This window comes from Mirounga leonina, unplaced genomic scaffold (assembly GCF_011800145.1).
Source record: "Mirounga leonina isolate KUSES-001 unplaced genomic scaffold, KU_Mleo_1.0 Mir_108, whole genome shotgun sequence".
In the NCBI taxonomy this organism is placed as follows: Eukaryota; Metazoa; Chordata; class Mammalia; order Carnivora; family Phocidae; genus Mirounga; species Mirounga leonina.
Genome location: NW_023270237.1, coordinates 3,053,267 through 3,062,060, shown reverse-complemented (window position 1 = coordinate 3,062,060; position 8,794 = coordinate 3,053,267). Strand labels below are relative to the sequence as shown.

The 8,794-nt window shown below is 37.9% G+C and overlaps 1 pseudogene; it reads left to right on the top strand.

Moving 5' to 3' along the window:
• The first annotated feature begins 614 nt into the window (after window positions 1-614).
• Window positions 615-6,027, top strand: LOC118019361 (annotated as a pseudogene).
• The last annotated feature ends 2,767 nt before the right edge of the window (window positions 6,028-8,794 follow it).

The window sequence follows — 8,794 nt, the reverse complement described above, 5'->3', positions numbered from 1 at the left end:
AAGAATTTGAAATTTGAGAGTTAACATAAGCCCGTATTATGGAGAGTCTTCTGGGTACCATTGATCTGTTACTTCTCCCATAGTCTCTGTTGAAGTCTAAGTGGATAACAAATAATGTAGTTACATAACCATGTTTTTTCCCCCTTGTCAAGAACACTGCTTGAAATCAACCAGGGACTGAAGAGAGGGAAGGGTTTTCTCCTGGAGCCTTGTATAAATTGAGCTGAGATTGCAGTAAAATAGTCAACTGTGCCTTAGTTTGATCTATTTATCTGTACTATCATCTGAGGGTTAAGCCTGCCCAGAGTAGAGAGTAGAACAGATTTCATTTTCTGTGTACTTGAAATAAATCTTGGATTTCATGAGCAGTGAATACTTGCAATAAATCTCCTTTTACTTAAATTAGATTGTGAGATTGCTCTTTTTTACATACAAACAATATGACAAAGATGGGGTTTTCATTAAAAACAAATTCTCCCATTGGGCAGAAACACAACATGTCATTTGGATTTTAGTCAGAAAGCAGAAACCACTTGAGGTATTTCAAACAGATAGAATTTAATCTAAGGAACTGATTAAGCCAGTGGTGAAAAAACTAAGGAGCTGAACAGAAGATGATGAGACATCGCAGAGATTGGCAACAGGAACAAGATGCTGCTGCCCTCGGGCTGGAGAAACACAGACAGGACACTGTGTTCCCAAATCCAGAAGCTGAGGTCACTGGGTATAAGGTGAAACCATAGTGGGCCTTACCAGTGGAGTCATAAAGAGAGACATTTTCTGGCTGATCTGGACCCACCCAGGAGGCTCAGAGATGCTGCCAGAGATGCCAAGAAGAGCAAAGAAGAGAGAAGTCTTCTCCCCTTCTTTACGTCTCCCTTATACCAGTGTACCCCATTGGCCAAGCCTACAGGGATATTAGAGGCCCGAGAAACATAGTTTCTTGTCATATAGAACAGAGCAGAGAAAGATAGAGTATGAATCTGAAAGTAAGCAAGCCAAGATCTGCCACACATAGGCTTCAGGAAACACTCCGTACCACACTAATAAACATCCTGTGACAAATCTAGGTGGTCTGGGGGCATGATAACAGAACTTTAATTTGTATGATTCTCCTTATATTTTTCCTTTTACCCATTTCATTCTGATCCTCAGTGTCTTGCCCCGGGGGTTTTTGTAAGATGTAAAACATAAGTTACTTGAAATAATATGCTCTCCTTATATAAAATAAATGCCTAAACCAGCTGCAGATGTTATACTAAAGGTACTAGAGGAAGAAGGAAGAGAGGGATTTACCCATGTGAGCAGCAAGCAGCAGAAGGGGAAAAATTCTAAACACTAGAGAGGGTAGAATACAGATGTCTTAGGGAATCAAACATTCATAAGCTATGGGGTGTTAACATCCCCCAGGGAGAAAGCATGCCCTTAGAGAAAGTGGATATGTGGTATCCCAGTGAAACCTAAAACCTAAGCACAGGAGACCCCTGCGTTGGCAAAGGGTCCCATGCCCTAAGCAGGGTCCAGATACAGAAGAGCTTTCAGACAAAAAAGGACGTACAAGCTGAACTATCATGTGTATCAAAAGGAGCCATTAAGTTTTGACTAATTCCCCATCCTGGCCTTCCCAACTCAGGTTTAACTTCAATATCTCAGCACCAGCAAAAAACAAATGGCACACTCAAAAAAGTTTAACTGAAAGAACTTAACAAGAGAACTATTACTTAAATCTTGAACAGGGTGGCACCTGGGTGGCTTAGTTGGTTGGGCGTCCAACTCTTGATTTCAGCTCGGGTCATGATCTCAGGGTTGTAGGATCAAGCCCCGGGTCGGTTTCTGTGCCCTGTGTGGGGTCTGCTTGGGATTCTCTTTCTCCCTCTCCCACTGTCCCTCCCCCTACTTATGCTCACTCTCTTTCTCTCTCTGATAAATAAAATTTAAAAAAAAAAATTTTTTTTAATAAATCTTGAACAGGATTAAGGAAATCAACAAGGATGATGAAGCATAGTGGAGAAAGTCATTACACTCAAGGCCTAAAGGGGAAAAGGAAGAAAATGGTGTTACCACAGCCCCAAAAGAGTTGAAACCACAGAGCAAAAGCTTTCCACCAAGTAGTCTCAATGCCTTAGAGAGGCACATTCACTGTTCCAACAATGGTGAGAGACAAGAAAAAAGTGAAAGAAATAGATATCCCAACTTTTTTCTTTCCTTTTCAACTCTAGCTGCTACCTCTCTGCTTAAACCGATCTAGAAGTCAAAAAGCACAGCACATAAGCCCAGCTAAGGTAATCTACGGGTCCCAGGGCACAGAACAGACAGAGAAGTGCTAAAATTAGGAGAGGCTAAATAAAGAACAACCCAGAGAAAATCAAAATGCTAATTCAAAAAGATATATGCACCCTTATGTTTATTGCACCAGTATTTACAATAGCCAAGATATGAAAGCAACCCAAGTGTCTATCCATAAATGAATGGGTAAAGAAGAGGGGTATATATATAATGGAATATTACTCAGCCATAAGAAGAATGAAATCTTGCCATTTGCAACAACAGAGGGTATAACACTAAGTGAAATAGTCACAGAAAGACAAATACCATATGATTTCACTTATAGGTAGAATTTAAGAAACAAAACAATGAAAAACAACAAAAAAAGAGACAAATAAAAAAAAAAACAGACTCTTAATATAGAGAACAAAGTGGTGGTTGCCTGGGGGTGGGTGGGTAGATGAAATAAGTGAAGGGGATTAAGAGCACACTTCTTATGATGAGCACTGAGTAATGTATAGAAGTGTTGAATCATTATATTATACACTTGAAACTGATATAACACTATATGCTAATTATATTTGAATTTTTTTTTTTTTTTTAATTTTAAGAGGAGGGGAGGATAAGGAAGGAAAGAATAACCAGCACCTGGCAGCTCCAGATTTTGTGGGGTCTGAGGTCTCTATAATTTGAGGGGCTTACTTAAAAAAAAAAACAATATATAATAAAAAATATAAAATTAGGTATGGAAGTGCATATTTGTTTATATCAAGAAGAGAAATCACAAAAAAACAAAGTTTAAATAGCTGACAAATACTCAACTATCTGAATCTGAAAAAAAAAGCAAATCCTTATTAATTAACTACTTAAGATACTTTTATAATATTTACCTTCTTTATAGTATTAGTTGTAATTTTTTCATCAATCTCTTTATATGAGAACACTTCCTAATATCAATTTTTTGTAATGAGAATAGAAAGATAATTTAATATTCTCTAGGGTCAAAATTTTTTATTATTGATAACTGGAATGCATAAACTATGCAATGTTACAAAAATGTTCTTATTGTTTATAGTTCTGTCGTAAGTTTGTGCCCTACAAACACAGGAATTTTGATAAGTTCTATTTTGTATGATTACCATAAATTTTTAAATGTATGCTGCTTTTTAATTTGCTTATACTATCATTTGTATACATTATCAAATATGTTCCCCAATGGCAGAGCACTTCCATTTTAAGGAAGTATTGATGAGAACAGAATTCTCCACTAACAATTAAACACGTCTGATGACTGAAAGAATTTTCCAGAGATCAGCTTCCGGTTCCACACATTGCACACCTAGTTTTTACTCTAGTATCCCTGTTTCTCCTTCCAGGAACCAGAGAAGTAGTTCATACACTGATGGCAAGCAATGGCTTAACTGCACAAAAGTGACTGAAAAATCACATAAATATATCTCATTAAATTCAAACTAAATATCATAAACTCAATTTTCCCTAAGCTGAATCTTATAAAATCCTGAAATATGGTTAAGGGAAATACAGGTCAATGACGTTTGTAGACTTGCATTTGAATCAAAAGTCAAAATATACTCATGATATAATTTACTTAAAAAAAATTATTACCTGACTCTGTTCACACAAAAGGTCTAGAAGCAATAACTAACTCAGGGACAAGGAGTGCCCCTAGTGTCCAGATTGTGGTTTCTAAATACCATTTCCACCAAAAAAAAAAAAAAAAAAAATCCTGAAATGCTTGGAGAGATGACTGATTTCGGGTCTGGTGCAATAAGCTTATATAAGCCTAGAACATCCTGTCATACCAGAAAGCAAAGAGGCTATCCACATTCACGGGGATCATGTGAAGAGATAATAAATAGGAGCCAAGTTAAAGGGTTTCCCACTGGCAACGATGATATAGTTTGTGCATTAAAAAGTGTAACTCTACTAGTTTGATAAAATTTGATAAAAACACATCAAATACATCTTTAAAAAAACTCTGAGGTCATACTGTTTTCCACAGTGGCTATAACAATTTACATTCCCTCCAACGGTGTACCAGGGTCCCTTTTTCTCCACATCCTCCCCAATACTTGTTATTTCTTGTCTTGTACACTAAAACTAACAGAAGATTGTGTGTCAACTATATTCAAATAATAAAAAAAAAACACAAACATACAATACATGTCACACCAAGTAAAAAAAAAAAAATCTATGAGGTCATAGCGATATATTTTTTAAAAACATCATTGGGGGCGCCTGGGTGGCTCAGATGGTTAAGCGTCTGCCTTCGGCTCAGGTCATGATCCCAGAGTCCTGGGATCGAGTCCCACATCAGGCTCCCTGTTCCTTGGGAGCCTGCTTCTCCCTCTGTCTCTCTCTCTCTCTCTGTCTCTCATGAATAAATAAAATCTTTTAAAAAAAAAAAAAGAAGAGAAAAAATAAAAACATCATTGGTTCCATTTGAAGGTTCATTAGGGCACCAGCTTCTCATTATAAAATTTGACAAAGGGGTGAAAATTATCCTACCTTTCCTGTATTAACTATATTCCAGTGTAATCAAATAATTGACAAAAAAAATTATTCTTTATAGAAGAATTCCACTTAGTAATTACAGAAGGAATGATTGAATTCGAGTATCTCTATTTTGTAGCTTTGTAGCCCCTAATGAAATAATAGCTCTAGACAATGGTCATCCAGAGTTGCTAAAGCCATCTGAGGAAAGATGCATGGATCAGGCTGACAAGATCTGAAACTTCTGATCAATCTTAACATTCCAAACAATAAAATAAGATAAAATACAAGACAATGAAAAGACAGTATGTCGAGCATCACATGACTCTGAGTCTACAGCATCACTTATGAAATGTTCTACAAAAAAATTGAACTTGAATATGATCAAGCATCTAGATATAACAGATGAACATGCCAAATGACACCACAGGGATGCAATCAGCCAATCCCAGAGTGTAAGATATGCTATGGGGCACAAAATCCAGTTTCTTCAACAAATAAATGCATTAAAAAAGAAATGGAGGGGGGCGCCTGGGTGGCTCAGTCGTTAGGCGTCTGCCTTCGGCTCAGGTCGTGATCCCCAGGTACTGGGATCGAGCCCCGCATCGGGCTCCCTGCTCGGCGGGAAGCCTGCTTCTCCCTCTGCCACTCCCCCTGCTTGTGTTCCCTCTCTCGCTGTGTCTCTCTCTTCAAATAAATAAATAAAATCTTAAAAAAAAAAAAAAAGAAATGGAGGGAGGAGAAAGGTTGCAGAGTTAAAGAATTTTAGGAAACACCAAGTGAGATGCAGGCGTGGACTTTAATAAATCAATTTTTTAAATGTTATGGAACAATAAGGTAAACTTAGTGAATACTGAAAGCATATTTAATGATATCAAAGAAATAGTATTGCACTGGTGCCATAGGAAGGATCAACAACAAGAGAGTTTGGGGCCACATCTTACACCATTTTGCTGGTACAGCCTACCAAGAGGCCAGAAGGCAGAACTTAGGCTGACCATGACTCTGTGAATGAAGGCATTGAGCATTTGTAAAATTATGAAGATCATCTGAAGAGACTCTCTATCACATATGGTATCAGTCAGTTGGTTGATTTTATCCATAACTTGGCAAACCTCAGCGGCCTTGTTTATGGAGCTGATCCCCAGGCGTACCCCCAGACATTCCCCTTTGTCTTAAAACAAAGACTGGATGAAAGAAAAGATCTACATGCTCCCCTGTGGGCAGACCCAACAGGCCTGGAAATAGCTGAGTTGGAAGCACTGGGTGATGGGGGTGGGCTTGAAAACCCCTGTGGACAGTGCGCCGCGGTGGAAGTTTTATGTTATAGTAATCCCGTTTCCATTGTGGTACACTCCAGCCAGGATTACATGTATTAGATGAAATGTGAGGATCTTGCTCAATCTGAAACCCCCATGGTCCCCTTTTCCCCCCTTTTGTTTAATGTAAGCATTTTTATAATTTAGATGGAAGTTGATTTTTGTCAGTTAATGTTGGTCCCAATCCTTCAAGCTCTCCATATCCGCTTTATAATATTCCACTGCACTAACCCTTCTTCAAGTTGGGGTGGGAGTGGTGACAGTTTAGTTGCATCTTCAAGATAAAATCTTAGTGAAAAACAAATAAATGTTCTTTAGGGTTTTGTTTTGTCTTGTTTTGTTTTTTAAGAAGAAATAGTGTTAAGGGGGTTGTGTTTTTTGGCTCTAACAATGATTTAAAAAATAGTGTCTTGTCTCTCAGAGATATATACTGAAATATTTAGGGATGAGGTAATATTATATCTAGTATTTACTTCAAAATTATCCAATAGGTAGTAGTAAGGCATAGGAGAGTCAGTGTAGATGAAACAGGACTGGCCACGTGCTGATAATAGTTGGACCTGGGCGAGAGGCATATGGAGGTTTATCATACTATTTTCCCTAATTTTGTATATGCTCAAAACTTCCATAATAATTTTTTTTTTCAAAAAAGCAGCTCAAGAAAAAATGAATCTTCCAGAAGTTTCACTGAAACTGTGGAAATGCCACTTTCTTCTTATATCATGGAGAAGGAAGTCTACTTAGGCCTTCAAGTCTTCGGGCAGAGAATTTGATCCAACAGTGATTCCCTGCTCTCTTTCTAATTCCTAAATGTTCTCTGTAAGTGTCAAGCGCTCAAGGCCAACTCCATAATCATCACATAACATATGTCTACCTCACCACCGGTATTTGACAAAGATAAAAATCTTGTGTCAGGATATCCTGACTTAGTTGTGTGTAGCAGGACAAAACCTTTCAGAACCCTGAACAGACTTTGAATTAACAGACCGTCCAGTATTACTGGAAGTCCGTGGCTGAGTGAGAAATAAATAAATAAAGCAAGCCTCAACAAGCAATCACTAAAAGGGACTTGGGTCATCCGCCCCTTGACAGATCTCTGAATGCTGGAGAGCTTAAGAACTCTGTCCTCTCGTAACTTCTCCCTGAAATAGCTAAAACGCTTCCTTCCTCTGCTCCCACCAGCCTCTGGAGTCCTTGCTTTACAGAAACTTAAGGCTCAAAGTTTCTACCCTTCCATCCCGATAAACTACAGAATTAATCAGGATTACAGAACCTCGAAATCCATACATAAGAATTTTTTTGTTTGAAGAGATCATGTGTTAGACAGTGACACCTATTGGTAAAGTGTAGTATTGTAAACTAGGACTACTGAATATTGTCATACAGTCAGATCTAACTCAGACACAATGGAAAAAAGCCACACTGAATCCATGGCAGGAAAAAAAATCACTTTAATATGCTTTTCTCACCTTCAAAGAGTCTAGGTAATTCAACCTAGACTAAAGGTGAGGTAGGTAGTTTCTCGACACTTATAGGAAGTACTTTTGATGAGCACAGCAAATATTCAGCCTGACGTGTAGTGATATTGCCTTAAGTTGCAATTTTTTTTAATGGTGTTTCCAAAGTTCTTAAAGCCATTTTGTTCTCTTAAGTAGACAAACATTTCACAGCCCTATTTCAATGAATTTTTAAGTGAATTTTATTTCTTTTAAAATGACCCTATCTAAAAATTCACAAGTTCCAAGCTTGTGGAATCCAAATTAATAAAAAAATATATATTCTATACTCGAATTAGACAAAAGATTAGCAGAGTACATTTGAGCACTGTAAATGCTCAATGTGAATATGGGAAGAGGGGGCTTCTAAGTATAAAATAAATAACCTCAATCAATTATAGATAGGAAAGATGGATCCTCTCAGTAAGGGATCAGACTGTAGGAACAAAGATTAGGGAAATGTGCAAAGTAAAATTCCACCCAATTGTTTAAAATGCCCAGCCATCAACTTGATCCCTTCCCTCATCAAAAGTTCTTACTTTGTTCATTAGAATGATTTATATAACTCATAAAAATAATTTCTGTAATTTAGAATCATTTATAAATGTTTACATTACAGTGTAAATATACATATGTGGTATAAATACATATTTAAGTATACCATAAAATCACATTGTAAAATAATTTTAATAATGAAATCAATGGGAAAACTAGATTCACTCGAAGTAATTTGTTTTATAAACCCCACTTGAGGGAATACGCCAACATATTGCACAGTGAGTGATGCCTCAAAGAAGTCCTCTTAAGCCTAGGCTTCTCCCCGATATAAAATAACTTCCCCTCCCTAACCTCTCAGTCATTTCCTTCCTAACTACTCAACAGCACTATAATGGGTGGTGTGAGGTTTTCTCAGGCTCAGTTCTGAACTCACCTTCCCCCACGTCTCCTCCTCAATCACTTCTCTCTGGAATCCTGGTCTTCTCCCCTCAGTGACACGGAAGCCTCACAGCACAAAGCAGCACTAACATTTTCTTTTCCTCTGTGGCTCTCTCCCCTCCCTCCCTTCCTCCCTTCTCCCTCACCTTTTAATCAATGCCAGAGGAGCACTTTGAGGAATCCGCTCTCATGTCCTAAAGTCACTATGTGGCCAAGGTGCTTGATCCTACCAGAGCCAAAGGTACAGCAGGGACCCCAAAAGCC